The sequence below is a fragment of the Aptenodytes forsteri genome, unplaced genomic scaffold (assembly GCF_000699145.1).
Source record: "Aptenodytes forsteri isolate BGI_AS27 unplaced genomic scaffold, ASM69914v1 Scaffold92, whole genome shotgun sequence".
In the NCBI taxonomy this organism is placed as follows: domain Eukaryota; kingdom Metazoa; phylum Chordata; class Aves; order Sphenisciformes; family Spheniscidae; genus Aptenodytes; species Aptenodytes forsteri.
Genome location: NW_008794581.1, coordinates 1,153,915 through 1,174,694, shown reverse-complemented (window position 1 = coordinate 1,174,694; position 20,780 = coordinate 1,153,915). Strand labels below are relative to the sequence as shown.

Here is a 20,780-nt window from a genome sequence, read left to right as displayed (position 1 = left end):
TTGTCATTGACTCTTGCAAATTTTAATACTGTTACCAATGCATCATAGCTCTGACTGTAAGGCTTTTCTATAGCATCCATCTATTGTTTGAAATATTCTAATACTGCTGCTACAAAAAGGCCTAGACTTTTCCCATTGCTAATGTTAATATTTCAAATAAGAATGGAAGGCAACAAGTGAAAGATGGTGCATATAAAATCTGTATCATCCTTTATTGTAGTCCAAATACACCACTTCTATCTGTATGCTACTGGTGGATGGGAGGATTACAGTACTTGTCTTAAAAAGGCCGCTTCCAATTAAAATAAAATAATACAGTGTAACTTTTTTCTGTTGCAGAAGGAGTTGAGCCTTCCAAGAAGAGGAAGTTTGTAAGTACATGCAGTTTTTTTTCTCTTGTGCTCACAGTATAGTATGTAGTTTTGACAGTTTTTGAGTAGGCTAGTCTTCTTTTCAGGGCAGTTAAAATGAAGGTTAAATGTGGCAGTTGATCTGCCTTAAAACACATACAAAGAAATTAAGATTGTAGATGAAAACATATGGGTTGTGCAGTGACCTTTTTTATGCTCATCCCCCCCTTCTAGAGGAGCTATTGTGAGGGATTTCCAAAGTGACAAAAAGTTCTTATGTTGAAGCTTTTGTTTTGTATTGAAGATTTCTCTTGCTAAAAATCAAATAAATTTGGTTTCTTCATGAGTTATATAAATGAAATTTGACATGTAAGTAAAACTGTTTCCTTAAGAAATTCTGTGACCAGAACTGTGAATGAAAAGGTAGGAACAAAGAATAGATGAGTTTTACTACATGTATAGGGTCGTTAAGCTACTATTTTGATTAGTGGAAGTAAAGACTTCATATTCTTTTATAAATTGTTACTGAGTTAGAATAATATGAACTCAAGATACTGTAGTTTAGTTGTGCTTTGCTCAGATTTCTGTACCTTGGCTTTGTTTTTCTAGTGTGTTTGAGCTGTTTGGTTTTAAAGCTTTTATTTTTATTTGTATGTTTTATTTCTTGTTCGTTATTAGTAATTTATTGAGGAAGTATTGGGATAAGAACATAGCAAAATGTCTTAAGAAACAAACTCTGTTCGCTTACTACTTCCTTTCAAAAAATACCTTAGGACTATAAGGTTATCACTGTACTTGTATAAGCTTGTGTTAATGTGACAACACGTGAGTAGAACCCTAAGCTCTTGCACAGAAGACCAGTTATTTGGTTTTATTTTTCTATGTTTGTTTTCAACTTGAAAGTGCTGTCTAGCTTTTGGTGATAGTAAGGTTAGGTATGTGAATAACTGAAACTAATTGCTGGGAAAGTGCAGTTAAGTGCTCAGTTGTTCTGACTTAAATGGCATTCCAGAAGTCTGTACTTCGTAGGACATCTGCTGACTTGGTAAAGACTTTGTTGTTTTAGGTTCTGACACATGAAAAGTCTTATACTAAATAGTAAGCAAATGCAGTATTTAAGAAAAGTCAAGAAAATATAGAACTATTCCACATCAAGTATTTGATTATTGCAGTGATAGAAAAACAGTTAAGGAAAATTATTTTTGGTGCCTTCTTTTGGTGCTCTTGGTGCTTTATATTAACCTGATGCTGTTGTGTGGGTGAAAGACTGCCTCTGTTGAAGTTAATGGCTAAACTCCTGTTGACTTCAGCCAGAGCAGAAAGTGGCTCTTGAGGCTCTTTTTTTTATCCGTAGCCATGACCTTGCTTACTCTTGCTATGATGTTTGACATTGAACGTTATTAGATACTTTTCTCCAAGTTTGAAAAACAGCTGCAAAGCAATCACCTCAATTGTATTCATACGCATATTTTTATAGCTGATCACTGAGATGTAAGTGCGCATTCTGTAATGTTGCTGAGACTTTAATAAAGTACAGTAAAGGAATAGGCCCGTATCAGCATTATGACATCTAGTTATTAAAGCGCTTAGGATTCTGCAGATGGTATTTTAAAATATCTTTAATACTGCTATCTTAGTTAACAGGGCTCATAGTGCTGAGGTTAGCAAGGGCTGTAGCATCAGGGGTTGTGTGTGTGAGCTGGTCTATTTGCATGTCATATGCATGTTGACATGAAGACTGAATTTCAGAATGTGAAAGGTCCTATGTTTTTATTGCCACAAACATCCAGAGGTCCTGAATGGCTCCAGGTAGGCATATGACTTTGCTTCCTGGAGCTTCAGAGTCAATGGCCCGCCAAGGATGCAGCTTTAAGCAGGATAGGGAGAGCTGTTTCAGGGATGATCAAGTAGAGAAGCTTGGAAAGTGAGGTTTGGGTTGATGAATGACTGGTACTGATTTCTGCCATTCCCCCCACCCTTTGCAATGACCTCTTATCCTCTTATATGATACAATGAGAGGAGGAAAAGAAGGAGGGATGTATGAGGAAAGGTGTCTTGCTTATGGCTCACCATGTGTATGTTTCAAAGAGCTAGTGTGCAAAATATTTAAGCTTTCTTTTCTATCTGCTGCATTATTTTTTTTATACCTATTTTAGACTGGCTACTGACTGGACCATACAGAGTGTTTTCCATATATATGCAGATAATTTTAAAATACATTTTCTATGACAACATAAAGGAGGCTGCTGATTCTAAGTCTCAATAAGATGGGATATGGTATATATAACATGATTATATGGAAAGGTGGGTATTTGGCAGGAAGCATACTGAGTAACAGATAATTTGAAAAGAAGTGGTATTTGACTGATGCGGACTACTAGCCTTTCTTTACCTATTCTGCTGAGCCAACCAGAGCTCTTGGACATATTTAGCTATGTGCTCAACTTGATGCCAGAAGTGGTACTTGGGTTTCTTTTATTAAGTTGATCAGATACGCAGTGAAAGAGGGCAATGCTGACCTACTGCCAGCAAAACCGTAAGCAGAGGAGTCTACCTGTGCAGTAGCTGTTATTCTGAGTTCATTAGCTGTGGCATTCATTCCAACACATTGTGTTACCTGCTGCAAGTTGGCAACGCTTGTTTACTTGTTGAACCTCATCTGCCGTTTGTGTGCCAGGGATACCCTGCTTGTGCCATTGGGCACATACATTCTTGCCATGTGTGGAGGTACTCCACCTAGTAGCTGATCTAGCTCCGTGGCTGTCAACCTACAAGCCCAACTGGCTTCAGTTAAAAAACATGCCCTCTGTTTTCACCAACGTATTTATGTTACCATTGCTCAGTCCAAATACAGAGACTTCTCTGGAAACCAACAGCTTACCTGCTTCTTGTTACACAAGATTCAGCTGATGTAAGGGCAAGGTAGTATGAAATTCTGTTTCCTGGTTTTGAAATAGAAGACTAAGCGTTAAGGGCATAGTGGTGGCAGAAGTCAAGAAAGAATCTAGAGGGGTTGGAAAAGGAGTCATGGGAAATGTAATGTGTTTTAGGGGGATCTGTGGGAGGGGATTGGGGACATAAAGTGAAGGATACTTGGAGAAGGGAGAGGCTTAGCTTTTCTGCTCTCCCCCAGATTGTCTGTGGCTGTGGGGCCTCATTTTGGATCTCGTGAAATAAGTTAAGCTTTCTGTGGGCCTCCTACAATTAAACCGAATTCTGATTTTACATAGTTGTTACACAGCAACTCCTAAAGAAAGATTTGGAGACAAAAACACATTAAAAGGTTAAAGTTAACTTTAGCATAGTTGGCATAAACTGAGATAAGAGGTGCTGGTTGAGAAAGAAGTGAGCTTTTCCATCCTCAGAGCATCCTTTGGCTCTGCTGGCGCAAATGCTTGTGTGGACACAGGCAGAACTGATCCAGTTTGCAACTAGCTTCATGCAGGTTCTTCAGGGTGTTTGACAGCTGCACAAATGCCTTGCTGGCAGCAGGGTATGGTGGCATGGAGACAGAATGAATGCCTGGGAGCTTTCTCTAAGGCTATCTCTGGCAGCAAAACTGACTTTATGTAAGCTTAACATGATTGTAAACCTGCATGGCTGTTACTATCCCACTTTGCAACTCTGTCAGAAAATTATATCGAAGTGTATTTCTGCACCCTGCCACTACAGGGATGGATTATTTATATGTTGTCACAATATTTTTATTTATTTTTTTATTTTCACCAAACATTTCCAAATACCAAGGGAGACGTTTGTGCTTAATGTTAAGCCAGACCCAGAAATACAGATTTAATTTGAGCAGAGTTAAGTGTTGCTAATATCTGTGTATGAAGCATGCAGATCCTCTGATGAACCAGAGAATGCCTGATTGCATCTAAAAATCCCTATCCTTTACACATTTGCAGTGTATCCAGCTGTAGTAGGTAGCCAGAGAAGATCTGTCAGTGTATGTTGTGTGTTAACCAGGTGAGTTTCCATCACTAAATTTAAGTCATCAGTGTCCTTATCCTCTTTTGTTTCCTTCCCATACCCACAGAGTACAGCAAAATGAAAACTACAGGGAGACAGGGCATGAAAGGTTGTGGCACAAAAATTACCCTCAGCTTTAAGTAGGTACATTCTGGTTTAAAATGGCCTTCTCCTAAAAATGAATTAACAATGAGCTTCTGTGAGGTGGAGAGGAGCCTTCAGAAAGAGTAATACTTAAAAAGAAGTAAGCGGGTAGGTAGAGGAGGTTCCTCCTTTCCTTAGCGCTTCAGTGGTTAAAGCACCTGCCCTAGAAGTAAAATACCTGACTTTTCCAGACTAACTCAGTTCTCTTTCATTTTTCTTTTGTTTAATCTGTCAATTTCAGTTTAATTCAGAGCTAGATAACTTTTATGTATTTATTTTTGCTGCATCTGTCCTTCTCTTGACATTTCTGAAACTAATTTCAGTAATTATAAAATGTGGACTCTAGTTCAGTAGCAGCGATTATATAATCTACTTGCACCTGTGGAAATGTCAAAGTTGGTCACAGAATTTTCATAGAATTAATTTATGCATTACAGTGAAGCAGCTTATATCCTTGGATAACAGCAACATAAGAGTGTGACCAGCCAAGAATTCAAGAGAAACACTAGTTAAAACCACTGCTTGCTTACGGGCTTAATTAAATAAGTTTCAAGAAAGTTAATAGTTTTGTAAGAAAGTTTTCATCAATCAGAAATATGGACTATCGGTTAACCTCAGGAAAAAAGTGGGAATGAGAAATTTAGTGGAATGGAATTATAAAATCATGCCAACCGTACCTCCCCCAAAAAATAAAGCTCTGAGGCCAGTATTGTGTAGGTGGACAAAACTGGAATTTGATTGGCAGTTTCTGTGTGCACATATATATGTATGCTTACAGATAAATATATCTATAAAAAAATTGTTCATGTATATAGGTGACCTGTGATAAGGAAAAGTGTCTAGCTCGGATGCCAGAGCACCTAAAGGAAACGTCAAAAGTGAAATACATTGATTGTACAAGCCTAACTCTCTCCCAACAGCCACTTCTGAGTTTTATCTCCCTAATTGCATAGGCTTCTTTGTGGCTTGAAGGGCACAACTGTCAAAGACAGTCAAGAAAATTAATTTTGAGTAACTGTGAAGAGTTGAAAAATAACACAAACAAAAGCCTTCAAGCACCCCAAAACATGTAAGAAAGATTGCTACTTCCTTTGTCTTATGTATGTATGTTTCAGGACCTGTGTGTATGCTTATGCATGCAGCTTTGCAGCTTTTTTCATTGAATGTATTTTTGCAGAAGGGCACTGTTGTGCTGAAAGTGCTCATGTCATAGTACATCATTTGCGAAGCGCAGAAATTCAAATTTGATTCATTATAGCTGAAGACGGAAACTTCACTTAAGTTCTGGAAAATAGTGACTAGTTTTGGAAAATATTATCTAAACAATTTTAGACAGATCACTATAAAAAATACTAGATTTTGGAGAAAGAAAATATTTTCCATGTTAATTATAAAAGCTATTCAAAATGCAGTCTTGAGATACTCAAGTTACAGAAAATTTCTATTCCTAGTTAAAATAAAAACTCTCTATTTCTCTATTTATGAACGTTTTAGAGCTTATTTGGATTTTTTCTCTGAAAGTGCACAGTCTCTGCAATCTAACGTTCACTGAGAGAAATTGAGTGCCTTAAGTTACAATAATGTGCAATATCCCATTAAAATTATTACAGGAGAAAAACTTAATGCTTTGAGAGAACTTTCTGCAGAGCACGTATCAAGAGTTACACCTAAAACTGAGCAATGAGTTCCTCATGCTGTGGAATTTTATGTTGCTGTAGCTCTCTTCTGTGTATGCTTTGCTGCTACTGCTGTTTATATTTGTGTAGAGATGAAGTAAACAAGTTGACCTGAGGTCAGTATTTTGGTAAGTACCATTTTTACACTGAAATTATAGAGATTTAGATCAGTTTGTTCTTTAGAGTATCTGCCTCCATAGCTGTGGCTCACATAACTTCTGTTGGCAGGAGTTTTTACTGCAAATTAGTGTGTGCTGATAGAAGACTCTGTCTGATGGCAGCTTAAGGAATTCGATGTGCCTGGACAAGTGATGTGAGGCAAAGGTTGCCCCCAGGAAAGTCCTTGTTGCATGTCTCTGCAGTGTGCTGACCTTTGGCAGGAAGTGGAGGGGACAAAAGAAGTGAGCAAGAAGGCTTGTGAGCCAGGACTGGCAGGAGCTATTCCTTTTTGTCTCCAGACTTGGATAGCTTGGGTGGTGCAGTCTGTACTGTGGGTACAGCTTATGCTTAGCTAAGAATCCACCTATTCATAAAGTTCCATTTCCATTACATATGCATCGGATGCTTTTATCACTCTTTGTCTGTGCGCTAGAGCAATAGACTTAGTTTGCTGGTGTAAATTATATCTAAAAAAGAGTAACTTTCTTCTGTTGTGTTAGTTGCATCCATGTTTAGGGTTTTTCAGGCATAGTAGCAAAAAAAAAAAAGGCTTTTTTGGTATCGCAGTCAAGAATAACTGTTCTGATATCAGCAAATAACACAGTACTGTTAAACTGTATGTCAAACACAGAGGGCTTTTTTGGAAGGTGTGGAAGCTGTGGTAGAGTTGAGAAGGTCTTACACTTTAGAGCCTTGAAAGTAGAACCAGCTATTTTTTTCTTCCATTTAATTTTCATTTCCATTTTATCCGCTCGTTTTCTTCAGCTTCATCTGAGTTTAAAGTAAGCTGAAACTCTGCTTTGGACTTTCAAATGATTGTGTCCAATATATTCATCTTGTACCTTTGTAATAAACAACAAAGCGTTAATCATGAAAAGAAAACTAGTCACTTTTTCATCTTAAACTATTTGGGAGATTACCATTATCTTAAATTTGGAAAGCGGAGTAGGTTAATTATTGTTGCCAGGTAATGAATCTCTCAATTCTAATATGGATGGATTGTGCTCAGATGGATATTCTCCATAGCCCATGTTTGATTCTTAAGATGCGTATGCTTTAGTGTTAAGTGTTACTAGCACTATTTCTGTATGCGCTTCTGTGTTAAACGAGAACATGCTCGTTTAGCTGTTTTTTTTCCCTGGTGGCAGGATACTGTAGTCGGTATACTGTATGGTGCTCAATAACCACATTTCTGTCTTTCTGACAAACTAAGTAGATTCAAGTCCTTAACTTTCAGGGTTTTTCTACTACTGTCATTGAGGGTATTTTTTTTTTTTCCTGCAAGTCTAATTTTGTGATGTTTTGCTCATGCTACAGGTAGATATAAAAATCCTATCTTCCTTTTATAGCTCTGTGTTACTGTTTCCATCAGCACCGTTTGTCACAGCAACACACTGGGAGAACAATGTCTTCTAAGCACCCCTATGTTATTTTTCTTAGTGGCAGCTTCCTAAGTGCAGCGGACACTCTTAAGTTTCTAGATGATTAACATTGCATTTGTCATTAAAATGCATTTTTGTTTAAAGGAGCACAGATTACCCAGAGATCTAGATTGCTACATATGCAACAACCTTCTGCCCTCAATATTTATCACTTCTTCAATGTTTCACCTTTGAACTTTCAGCAGTGGCTTTAAATCTAATTTCCTTATCACTGATGAAAATGCTGAGTAGCATCAGGCCAGACAATAAAATTTTATGAACTCGTAAAAAAAAAAAAAAATCTCCTTTGAAGAAAGGAGATTCCCCCACTGGCAACTTTTTTGAGATCTGTTAACGAACTCTAAATCTATTTAATGTATGTTTTATTGAGATTTTGATGCAAATTCTGAACAAGGAATTCAAATACTTCACAAAGTCTATGTGACTGGGCAGGTCACTTGCATATGACATGGGGGACAAGGACCACCAGCTGTTGTATCCTCATCACATCTCTTGGGTTCCTTGTGATTGACAATGAAAAACTTCTTTTTGGACACGTTTTTTGTATGCTTTAGGAGCCAACAGTTACCGTAGCATGATCCTTTTCCCTCACAATCTTGCTTACTCAGCCTCCATAAATTTTATGCAAGTCTGCTGCCCATTGTCTGTGTTTCCTTGTTTTAAAGTTGTGTTGGGCTAATGGGAAGAGTAATGGCACGTGCAGTGTGCTGTGTAGCCTTGTTGTCATCTTCCTGTTGTCAGTGCAGGGTCTTCAGCAGATGAGTCCTTTGTGCTGTGGAGAGCACAGGCCTGATTTTGATGTAAACCACACATCCCTTGGTATTTTATTGCTGTTAGTTGTGTCCTTGGGTATCAGTGTAGGCCATTCTGTTTAATCTTGTTCTGTTGTTTCTTTTGGTGCTTTCACAGGCCCATTTGCATTTGTACCGATATTAATACTATTACATATCTCTGCATATTGTCTCTTGACTCACGTTTTAGTAGTACATGTGTGGGTTTTACACAGTGATGTCCTCTCTTCACAATTTATCACATCACGTTAGAGAAAGGAGCCATCTGTTTTAATGTAATTCATCATGTCCGTTTTCAGTGAAAGATGTGTACACTGCCTGAGAATATTTTAAAGCTTTGTGAAACCTTGTTGCTGGTAAATTCATGCTCATCTGTTTGTGTGCGTGCATCACACAATCTTTGTGTATACATACAAAAACAAGTGAGGTAGTGATGACTTTTTTTGTGTATTTTAAAACTATTCTTTGTTGTAGTAATGGGACATAGGTTCATCCGGTGTTGTCCATTATATTCTTTAATCACATAGATATGTTTACAAGGCCCAGAACATCACAAAATTTATTGAAATAACATGGTTACCTGGAGGATTGGTGTCTAGAAAATGAGGCGTTCAGGTTTTAAAGCTTAATTGTGTAACGTGATATTTATCTACTGTTGTTCTGAGTGCTGTGGTGTCTAAGTAATGTAAATTATCACCTGACCCATGCTTGACCATGGTACCATGCCTCTCCACAGTGCTCTGGGTGTGCTATGCCCTGTTGGAATTTTGTTTTGGCTACTTAGGCAAGGACAGGTCAGGGTCAAGAATGAAAAATAATTTTAAGTAATTCTTTATCAAAATTGTGATCAGATTAAGCCACGGGGAAAAAGCAAAATTAAATCAGCCTCTAGAGTCAAGTCGTGGTCCTGTAGGAATGTTGCAGAATTTCAGGATGGGGGAACCACATGGTTCTTGGAGGGAGTAAAGAAAATCAAGTATCTGGGTGCCTCCACGCTTTGCCTAAATTAAAAAATATTTTTGCAGTAGAACAGTTTATATGAAATTTTAAATATTTTAAATAATTGTATACATGCAAATAATTATTCTGTAGTGCATGAGGTTCAGCCTAGATGTTTGAGGGCCAGATCTCATGGCTAATGGATTGCTGGCGATGTGAAGGCAGGTGCCAAGGTCCTAAAATAATTAAATCTCTACAAAGAAATAGCAGTAGAAAAGACCTCATCAGTTCACTACTAAAACTTGAATAGTGAACCTGACAAAATGAGGCAAAAAAGAGTAATGGGATGGAGGTCTGACAAATTGGCTAACCTACTGTTCTTGCTCTTCCCTGTGACAGTCAGCTCCCCTGAGCAGCCTTTTCAGCTTGCGGCCTTTTTCACTGAACTACTCTGTTTCTGTTGGTTCTGCCTTTGTACCCTGCATTACCTGTTCAACCGGCAGTTTGTGGTGTTTGCAGTGTTTCTGTGTGCATAGAAGCAGCAAAGCGCATAGCAAGAGCAGAGGGAAAATGCTAGGGGAATTTAATGGCTGGAAATGTGACCTGCTGAGGCAAGGGAGTAGTGATCTGAGCAGCAGGTTGTGGTCTAGGGGTGACTTAGTTTGTGCGCGCAATAATTATGTGATTAAATTCTGACTTTCAGTGGCAAATGTGATAGATGCATGTTGAATAACAAATATTTTGGAAAGATACTTGCTGTAAGTATTTTTAAATTAGCATTGGCTGTGTCCTCTCGTTCGTTCTGTGAACAGAAGTTGCACTGTGAGTGAGTAAAATTGTTTCTCTTTGATATTTGTTGTAGTAAAACTTCAAAATTGTATGACGTACACAAAAAGGACAAATGACTATATAACCACCTCTTTTATTCTGCTGTCTGAGAAAGTACTTACCCAGTGAGAAAACTGGCAGAAGAACATCATGTGGGTAATCACTGCTAGCCAGCACAGCTTGAATTTCAAATAGTAAACCTTGAAAATCTGACATACTGAAACAGCTTCTTGTTCATTGTTTGTTTTTTCCCAATGGCATTAATTTTGGGAAGTCCAGTTTTCATCAGTTAAGGAAAACTTGAAGTTTGTCAAAAAGAATTTTTTGTCACAAAGGAGTTGTAATGTCCTCATGAATTGCATGATCCAGGCTGCCCTATGCTGTATTGATGAATTGATTTTTTTTTTTGGCTCTGATGCTACAAAGGTTTGAATAATCTCTTAATCTACAGAGGGAGCTCTCTGAGGCCGTGCAATTTCTAGCTTGCACATATTTAGCCTCTGTAGGATTGGGGTCATGGTGGGGCTCTAGGGAGATTACATGATTGATTGATGAACCTGTGCTCTGCTTAAAGAATTCTAATGATACATTTTTCTTTCTTTTTTTTTGGTGGAGATTAAAGGTGAGGTATAACCTATCAATATTTGGTTTTATTTTAAGGAAAGAAGCACTCAGGTTTCTGCACAATATATTTGTTCCTCTGGTAGCAATATCATCACCTGTATTCTAAATATCTGCTCTGGGGTAAAAGAGGCAGTTGCTGAACATCAGGGATCTGCCTGCCTTGTGTCTTCGGCAGGCATTCTGGCATTACAGATCTTCCCCTTGAAATTTTCAGTATTATTGCCATTCCATTATGTAAAGTATAGGCTGACTTCCTAGAGATGTTAGGGTCATGAAATCCCAATGAGACGCTTCTGTTTTGTCTTAGAAGAAGACTTCTTCCTCTTTCCTATGAAATGCAAATTTGAACATTTTTTTATTACTGTCAGTATTCTAAACCAGTACTGTTGCTTATCATAAAGGATATTAATCTATTTGTTATCTGCAGTTTCTTTGTCATTTGGCTGGACTACCACAATGCTATATGCCTTGCCGTAAAGCATCTGGGAAACTCCTGTTTATGCAGAATGCTTCAGTATCTTCTGAGGAGCAAATGAAACCTCCTGCCACGTGCTGGCTTCCTCCAGAACTCCAAGTCAAGATCTTCATCCTAGTTGCTGCATAGCTTGGGATAAAAATGTTGGAAAGACCACTTGAAAAAGTAGCTGTGTAGAAACTTTGTAATATTAGCCTCTTAGTTTGCAGTAGTGTACTACTACATTTTTTCATACTGTACTGTTTATTACATGCACCCTAGAGATTTATTTTGGATGAAGCCAAAGGGGAAGATCCTCTGGAGGCTGTTAATCTGATGTACTCCTACCCCTGATGAGGAAGTAAGAGACCAAACAATGAGTGTGTACAGAGGACGTGTACTAGGAAAATGCTCTTGGACCACTGAGTTTGTGTAATGTCCTCATGTGCTTCCTTTGCTATGTCAAGAGCTGGATGGTATCTGTGCCTTTATATTGGCTGTTGTCCATGACCCACAATCCTTCTTGGCTCTCACCTTCCTCTTTCACTAAGCTTTCATATCCGCTAGTCTTTTTTTATACCCACCCTACCTTCTGTGTCAGTCTCCCCATGATGGGCCCCTTTCTGAACCTTTTAGCTCTTCATGATTGTCTCCCTTTCTTTCCCCTTTTTACAACTTATCCTTTCAGCAATCCTTTGCTCTCCTAAAAATGCCAGCCTGGAGCCCTGAGGAATGGATTCTGCTTGTTAACCTGTGCCATAAGAAGAGTAAAAGCTACTTCAGTGTCAGTATCAGGAGGTTGCTGCTGCATGTGAGAGGGACTGGCAGTCAGACAAAATTTCAGAAGATGAATGCTTTCTTCTGGAGGACCAGGGACAACAGTTGCATCTCGGAGGAGCAGCAAAGCAGTCATGTCCTCACTGGCAGAGGTCTTAACGAACTGGGAGATGCTAACAATCCTGATGCATCTTCCTCTGAAGGCTTTACACTATAGTCCTGAGGAGCAACAGGTGAGACAGCTGCAGGAAGAGTTGGAGTAGGAGGAAGGCTGGTTTGATCTTGGGGAGGAATATGTGTCCATGGTCCATAGACAAACTTAAAAGTTTTAAAGCAGCCGGAGTACAGTGTGGCAGCAGGAGGCACCGTGTGCTCACTGTCAGGGCCTCGGTTGTCCATGGTGGGGAGTGGTGCCTGCTCTATAGTTAGGTCACATTGGCTGTTTCTTGTTCGTTAGTTCCTTGTGAACATACTGCATAATGTTTGTGGCTGTGGCCATTTTTGCCTCTACCACCACTTCTGTCTCTGCCTAAAATTTCTAGGCCCTGTTGACTTTCTCCCTCTCCCCATGGGAGTTAAGGGTCTTGTTTACCCTCTTAATGAAGTTTTGTTGACTGAATGCAGTTATTGACACACTTCTGTTTTACTGGAGGTTTTCCATCCATTTGTATTTTCAGCCTTTGCCTAAAGCCAAGCACCTTCTTTGCAGGTATGTTCTCTGGGATAGAGTAGTGGAGAGCTGAGGCAGGGATCCTGAGCCAGGTTTAGGCTTGCAGGACTCGCTCAGTGAATGTAGTTTTCATATGGGGATAGGCATGCCAAGAACCTGGTTGCCAAGTGCTTTGTGTATGGGAGGATGGGTGATGGCTCCTGAGATTAAAATGAAGGGCAAGGAGCATGAGCAGTGCTTGGGGAGGGGTTGATGGCTCACTGTGAGACGAGGTTGCAGAAACAAATAGGTTACTTCAGCCAAAAACGTGGCAGCAGGAAGGTGTGTGGCTTCTGTGACAGGCTGAAAAGGAAAGGCGGGGCGGGGAATGGATGGCAGCAGGACAGAGCTCTTCTAGGTTTGGAGAAAGAAAATGCTGCTTTGGAAGGATACCTTTCTGTTCTGCAAGGGCTAACCAGCCAGTTCTGCCTCTTTAGTCTTTAACAAGATTTTGCTCCCTGAGTCATGGCAGCAGCTAACCCGGCATTAGCATACTTTCCTGACATCCATGTGCTCTTCTTCTCTGCCATCTCTGTCCTCTTGTCCTTTCTGCCAAATATTGCAGTGTTTCTGCTTCTCTGTCGTGTTTTTTCCTAGTAAGCCGGTCAAGCTTAGACCTGTGAGGTTTACTGAGGTGTGTTGTGACGGCTCTCACAGGCATGTGAAAAGGTCAGAAAGAGTACTGGGGTAAGTGGATCCATAATATTGCCATGCTTGCCTGAAAGGGATGGTAGATAACTGCCACAGGGAGAGCGAGTGACAGTCTAAAAGGCTGACATGCATTTTGGGAGTCTCTTTATATTAATTGTATGTTGGTTGCCACAGTGCAAAAGACAGTGTAATTGCATATAAGCACATTTCCTCTTATCCCAGTGGTTTCACTCATGAATGTTTAGTGTGATCATGCCACTAGGCAGTGAAGGCAAGCATAGCATTTGAGACAAACATGCTATCCCAGGTGTCCCTAACATGGGGCTGAGCATGCCGCTGGAAACAAACAAGTTCTTGCTGTTCTAGCCTGAATGGAAAAGCTCAACTGTGCCTTTGTAAAGGTTGTGCAGGGAACATAAACGTTGGGAATGCTTTTTTCCACTCTGCTACATGGTACTATTTTGCAGTCAGGCAACTAGACACACATCCTACTTCAACACAGCATGTGATGGAAATGGGATTAAATGAGGCATGTTCTACATCCATGTGTGGGTATGGCCTTAAGACCCAGCTTCAACTATTCTGTGATTCTTCTTGGTATCATTGAGATGCTGCTGAAGATGAGTTTTTATAGATCTTTGTCATACTTTGTGGATGCTTCTCTCCTAGATTCTGCTAAGAGACACTTAAAATGTTTTCATTTACGTTTAAAAATACGGCTGTTTTTATGGTTGAAATGAGGCTGGCAGAAGTACCAAGAATGTATCTATATATATCTAAATCAGAAAGCTTTTAGATTACTACTCTATAAATCTGAACTTTGTTTTGGTTTTTTTAGCCAAGTTTTACCAGTAAGGCATCCAGCAAATCTGTCTTGGTGGGTGGAGGGTGTGGAGTGGGGATATTGTCACTTTTGAGAACCTTTTGCTGTATTGCATGTAGGCTAGACACTAAGCAGGAAATTACACTGGGCTGCAGGTGTAAGAAACCTGGATGACTGGCTTTAGTCATTATTTTTCATTAGTGACCTAGATGATGGAATAGATGGTATTTATTAAGTTTGCAGCAGACAATAAGCTGGGAAGAATGTAAGTATATTGAGGAACAGTATGGGGTTTCAAAATCATTCTGACAACCTGGTGAAAATACACCAAGTAAAATAGGACAAGCTGGAGACTTCTTACTTCAGCAGAAAATACTCAGCTTTTCAGATGCAAGATAGTTGGATAGGTGTCAGTTTGCAGAAGAGGATCTGAGAGGTATAATGGTTCCACAATGTGATGCTGTTGGGGGGAAAAACGATGCGGGGAGAGGGTACATCATGCTGGGAAGCTGATGTTTTGAGCTGCAAGGCATGCAGCATTATTCTACCCCACACAGAACTTACAAGACCTTATGCTGGAGTGCTGCATTTAGGTTTGACTGCTGTGTGTTGAGATGGATCAGCTGGAGAACAAATGACAACTGTCAGCTGCTTTGAAAACTTGGAATGATCTATGGAAAAATACTTACTAAGCTGGAGTTATTTACTCTAGAGAAGGGAAGGCTGAGGGGTGATCGTGAAAGTCTTCAAGTGTGTGGAACATCTGCCATGAGTAGGAAATAAAAGTTTGTTTTCTATGTTACTGGGGCGTAAAGCAAGACATAATGTGTTTAAATTGGAACAAGGGGGATTCAGCTTAGACACCATTGAAACATTTACTGTCTCTGTATAACGAAGCAGAGGAGTGGAGTACCTGGGAGTGTTGTGGAATCACTATCAGCTTTTAAGAACAGATGAGACAAACAGCTGGCTGGAGTGATAGGGGTAATATAGGTATAATGGACCTCTCTTGGGGAAGGAGAAGATGATCTCTTGAATTCCTTCTAGCTCTCTTTATAATGTATCATTACTTTCATGGGGTTAATTGGCAAAACTTTCTGCTGAAACTTGATGCCATATTTTAAGATTCTGCTTTCATGGAAGAAAATACTGTCTCATAACAGACCAGATTATTCATTTGTGCTTGTCTGTAATGACAGAATTCCCTGTGGAAATGTGTATATGGCTTTATGTAAGTGTAAGATTAAAAAATGACAACAAACTTCAAACTTTTTATGTGTTTTTTGTGAAACACTGGCTGCTCTATTTCTGCTGCTCACCTCTGTTCAGAGCGCTTGCCTACCCCTGTTTGTCTAATGACTATCTAGAGAGACCAGGAGGTGTATTTTTAAAAAAAATTCAGGCATACATGTGGTAGCCTTACAAAGCTGTTGGGGAGAAGCTTCTACAGGCATATATGTATTTGTGTGCATGATGGGGCCTTAATAAGGAATCAGTTATCAATCAACCAGCCAAAACAGAGCTTAGTAACTCTCTAGGTACATATTAGTTGTTGATAGGCAGGTGTAGGGTGTTGGGAGAGGGGCTGCAGGCTGGATTATAGAATAATGAAATTTCTTATTTGTGCTTTAACTTTTTGAAGAAGATACTCAGATACCATCATGATCTTACAAAACTATTCAATAGAAGATTTTTTTTGTTTTCAATGTATTTCTTTTGATGGAAAAATAAATACAGGAAAGTTAAATGGCATCAGTTAGCACTGAAATACAGCTTAAATAAAGACCAGATAAACAAATGCTCATTAAGAGCCTGGGTTTGGATTATCCCTGTGTAACAAGGCTCTTGAATTTAAAAAAAACGCAACTGTTTAAACTCTCTGTAATGTAGAACTCTTCAAGAAGTAGATCTATTTTTGCCTCTAATTTTTTTAGGGCTGTTTCTTTTGTATTGAAAGGCAGTGCTGATTGAGACCACAATTATTATTAAAGCCTGATTTCTCAAGCTTTTTACAGTTTTGATACTAGCCTCATGTCTGTTGACAATAGACTTTGTTAGTTGAGCTACTTTTATTGTTCTAATTTCAGATTAGGATTTTTTTTAAGTTCTTATAGTATGTGAAATATGGTAGGAGGTTGTTTCAACCTGAAGTAGCTATTCTGGGAGTTTTCCAGAAGAAAAAAATTTTACAAAAGGTGTGCTGTTGTATTGGTTGAGCTTTCAATTTTGTATGGAATGTTAATTTGGAGCTTTCACAGGCAGGTGCAAAAATGATGCTGCCTAATAAAGGGAGATGGGAGACTGTGATGAAATATGAGGAAGGCTACATAAATGCATTGCATTAGATGGCACCTCTTGCTGGTTTTTTTCTGTCATCTCTAATAACGATCCAAATGATATTTAGACAAAGAATAGAGAGCTTCTCTTTCACTTTTCGGCCAGATACCTTCATTATTTTTATCTGTCTTCTGAGCTCTCAATGTTGCAAGACCAGCCAGCAGCAGTCCCACTTTAACTTATAATCATCTGCTCCTGCATATGAGGTGGCTATTCTGGCTGCAGGGAAAATTTCAGAACTATCTGTTGAAACTCACTGTGGAGGAGTGGAGTGAGCGAGGTTGCAGAGAGATTTTGCCAGATCTTGGCTGGTGCACATTATTGATTCCTTTTGTCTGCAGTGTTTTAGGATCAGTGGTTTTAGTTAAGATGTTTAATGTGACAACCAGTTGCTGGGTTTACTTGCCAGAGGTCTACACAGCAGTTATGGTTTTTTAATGGTTAATTAACATTGCTAATAAACATGTTCTTTTGATCTATTCCTTTGTTTAGTAATATAAACAATACCATAGAGCTATCAGCAGAATATGCAACTCATTTATAAAAAATTATTAAAAATACATTTGAATTTAATAGAGTGCTTTTTAAAACTATAATTTAAAAACAAATCCCTTTCAGAATAGTAAGAATTACAGCTCTAAATAGGTTCTGGCAAAGTGTTTTGTAAGACCGCCTGGGCTTTTACCATGTATTCCAGTGACACATTAATAAAATGCATTATTGTAAATTGCTTACCAGGGTCAGATTTATGGGTATGCCTGTAAATGTCAATAGATCCATGATGTTGAGACTTGCAGAACTTAACACTGGAAGGGGTCATCTAGTATGTCTTTCTGTCATGGGGTACCAAACAGTCATCCCCCTGCCCTGTGACTTTATAGTGCTATGGGCTGACGTATATTGAACACATATAATGAAAGAACATGCTGATTCTACCAAAGTCTAACCATTGCCCTGCAGTGACGAGGCATTTATTTTGGCATGTCACGCTGAGCCCGTTGTGCAAACTGAGCTCCCAGGTATGGGCAAATGCAAACACTTTCCATCATCCTCACCCACTTCTCCTCCCTTCCCCAGGGAAACAAATGGAAGACAGCCACTCTCCTCTCCCTCATATAGTCTGACCAAGATGAAAAATTCCTTGCCCATTGCAAATTGGGCAATTATTTTGAGTCTGAGCATATGAGTGAGACATACCAGACAGGCATCTAAGAAAAAGGATTCCTTTCACCATCTGGTATTGCTTCCTTAGCTGTGGCCTATCTCAAAGACTTCTGGAGAAAGTATGCAGTAAATAACAGAACAACCCAGAATAAACTGGCTAGTTACACATCAATAAAAAGAATACTTCTTGACCCTTTCTGGCAGATGGCTGAAGCACGAGATTTGTTTTACACACGTTGCGTTGGTCAGTCTGACTTCAGCCAGAGGTAACAAACTGGTATATTCATATTTCAGGCTTTTGTGGCTACTTAATAATGTGCCCAGACATCCTGTGTTGGAAAGAATGCAAAAAAGAGATTCAGCTTAGTTTTTTACCCCATTTCTTTAGTGTTATGTTTTGCATCTCACTGATGCCAAGAAGCAGTGTTGTATTCAACTGCTTCTGCATCGTTCCTGCTAGAACTTCTTTAGAAACTAGCGTTACCGATGAAGCAGCTGTTAGGATCCTGAATGTTCTCAGATTTGTAACTTCGCTTTCCACCTGCTAGAGAATTCTGCAGTGTCTCAGGTTTGAACATTCAATCAGATGGTAAAATTACTTACCTGCTCATCTGAGAGAATTTCATAAAGCTAAGTTTTGAATATAGCAGGAAAAGAAGGCAGACAGTTGAACAAGCAGGGGTACTAGAAGCTGATCCATTGAGAGAGCTGCTGTGGTGTCATGGTGTACTGCTGTTTATTTAACACTAGGTCCTGAGATCTTAAGTTTTCCCATTGACATGAGAGGATGCAAAGTTATCACATGTTGGAGACAGTGCTGTATAGATGCATGTTATATATATGCATGTATATACATATGTGTATATATACACATACATTGCTAATGTTTTCTCATCCTTTTACAGGTTGTGCAGTACAAGACTAAACTGAGGAAAAAATTGTCCCTTCTCAGTTAGAAATCTGTAATTCTCATGCAGTGACTGGAATACCTATCCACTTAGTGTATACAGCTGACTTTCACAGATGAGTGTTGCTAGTAACTGTGACATAGGTGCATTTCACTTAGAGATTACTTTATAGGGACTATGATTACACTTCAGAACTACTAATCACAAGCGCTTGTCTGATAGACCCTCTGGGAGGATGCAGACTGGATAGATGGTCATGGGGATGGAATTCAGTGTGCTCCTGAAAACTGGCAAATAGAAGTTTCAACTTTTCTTTTTAAGCGCAAGAAACAGCAACTTGACTTACATAGAAAATGTGGACAAAAGCATTTCTTTCTGTCATTGTGACTTTTTGAAGCTATTCTTAGGCCTCTCAATCACTTGTGGAAGTACAGATTGCAGTATGAAGGCTGCAGTGAACAAAATTAATTCTATCCCTAAGGTGTACTCATTTTTCTCCTCATGAGGAAGAAGGGACCAGAGACCAAATAGTAACTGAGTGCCAGGATGATGAAGGCATCATGATTTCCATTTTCAAAACCATGTTGTAAGAGTTTTACAATCTAATAATTGGAAAAATAAGTCAAGATAAAATATACTAAATAAATTGTCATTCTGAAATTGTTTAGCCCATGCTAAAATTTGAAATCTGTTAAAGTATTGGTAAATTCAGGCCTTTTCACTGCTGCTTATCTCCAAAGCATGGTATACAGCTAAATCTCACAACGTCCCCATAAGATAGGTAGGTGTTGTCCTTAACTTGCAGGTTGAGAAACCTGACCAACAGAAAATCAGGGACAAATCATAAGTCGCTTTATGCTGATATTACAATTTTGGTATTCTTTAGTCTTGTATTCAGTAGATTCTGATGACTGTTTTTAAAGCAAGGAACACTTTTTTGTGTTATGATTTCAAAACAATTCCTGTTTGAAAGGAAAAAAAATGAATGCTGTATGTTTACATAAGCATTGCTAAACAGATGGTGTTTACTGGAAAAGCATAAATGTCTGAACTGGTGTGCTAAGCAGATTAGATGATAGAAATTCAGATTAAATGATCTTTGCTTTAAGGACTGTCACAGAAAGAAGGTGTCCGTTGTTGTCGTTCTTTGAGCGTTGATAACTAACTTGAGTACCTTTGGGAAATATTAGCCAATAGTGTATGCAGAACCAAAGGATGCACTGACTTGCGTATTATCTCAGTGTAATTGCTATTAAATGTTAAAGACTAATGAAAGCCAGAGGCATGTGTACTGTTAATGGTATTATTGTGTGTTACCATCATTTAAGGGAAAAGCAAGCATAGTCAACAACTGCAGAAGAAGGGGGCCTTGAAAGCATAATATTAAACTGCTTAACTGATATGGAAGAGAAGTCTTTCATAGAATCATAGAATCATAGAATCATTGAGGTTGGAAAAGACCTCTAAGATCATCGAGTCCAACCGTCGACCCAACACCACCATGTCCACTAAACCATGTCCCTAAGTGCCTCATCTACTCGTCTTTTAAATACCTCCAGGGATGGGGACTCCAGCACTGCCCTGGGCAGCCTGTTCCAATGTTTAACCACTCTTTCAGGAAAGAAATTTTTCCTCATGTCCAATCTAAACCTCCCCTGGCACAACTTGAGGCCATTTCCTCTCGTCCTATCACTTGTTACTTCAGAGAAAAGACCAACACCCACCTCGCTACAACCTCCTTTCAGGGAGTTGTAGAGAGCGATGAGGTCTCCCCTCAGCCTCCTTTTCTCCAGGCTGAACAACCCCAGTTCCCTCAGCCGCTCCTCAGAAGACTTGTTCTCCAGACCCCTCACCAGCCGCGTTGCCCTTCTCTGGACACGCTCCAGCACCCCGATGTCCTTCTTGTAGTGAGGGGCCCAAAACTGAACACAGGATTCGAGGTGCGGCCTCACCAGGGCCGAGTACAGGGGCACAATCACTTCCCTACTCCTGCTGGCCACACTAGTTCTGATACAGGCCAGGAGGCCATTGG

The 20,780-nt window shown here is 39.3% G+C and overlaps 1 protein-coding gene across 2 annotated transcripts in view; it reads left to right on the top strand.

Annotated features, from left to right (window-relative positions):
• The first annotated feature begins 340 nt into the window (after positions 1-340).
• Positions 341-20,780, top strand: part of LOC103893370 (microtubule-associated serine/threonine-protein kinase 4) — a 175,890-nt gene continuing 155,450 nt past the window's right edge. For both annotated transcript variants that reach the window (XM_019470261.1, XM_019470260.1), the window contains exon 1: positions 341-371. The gene's annotated coding sequence lies outside the window, so the exon portion shown is untranslated. The remainder of the gene's footprint in view (positions 372-20,780) is intronic.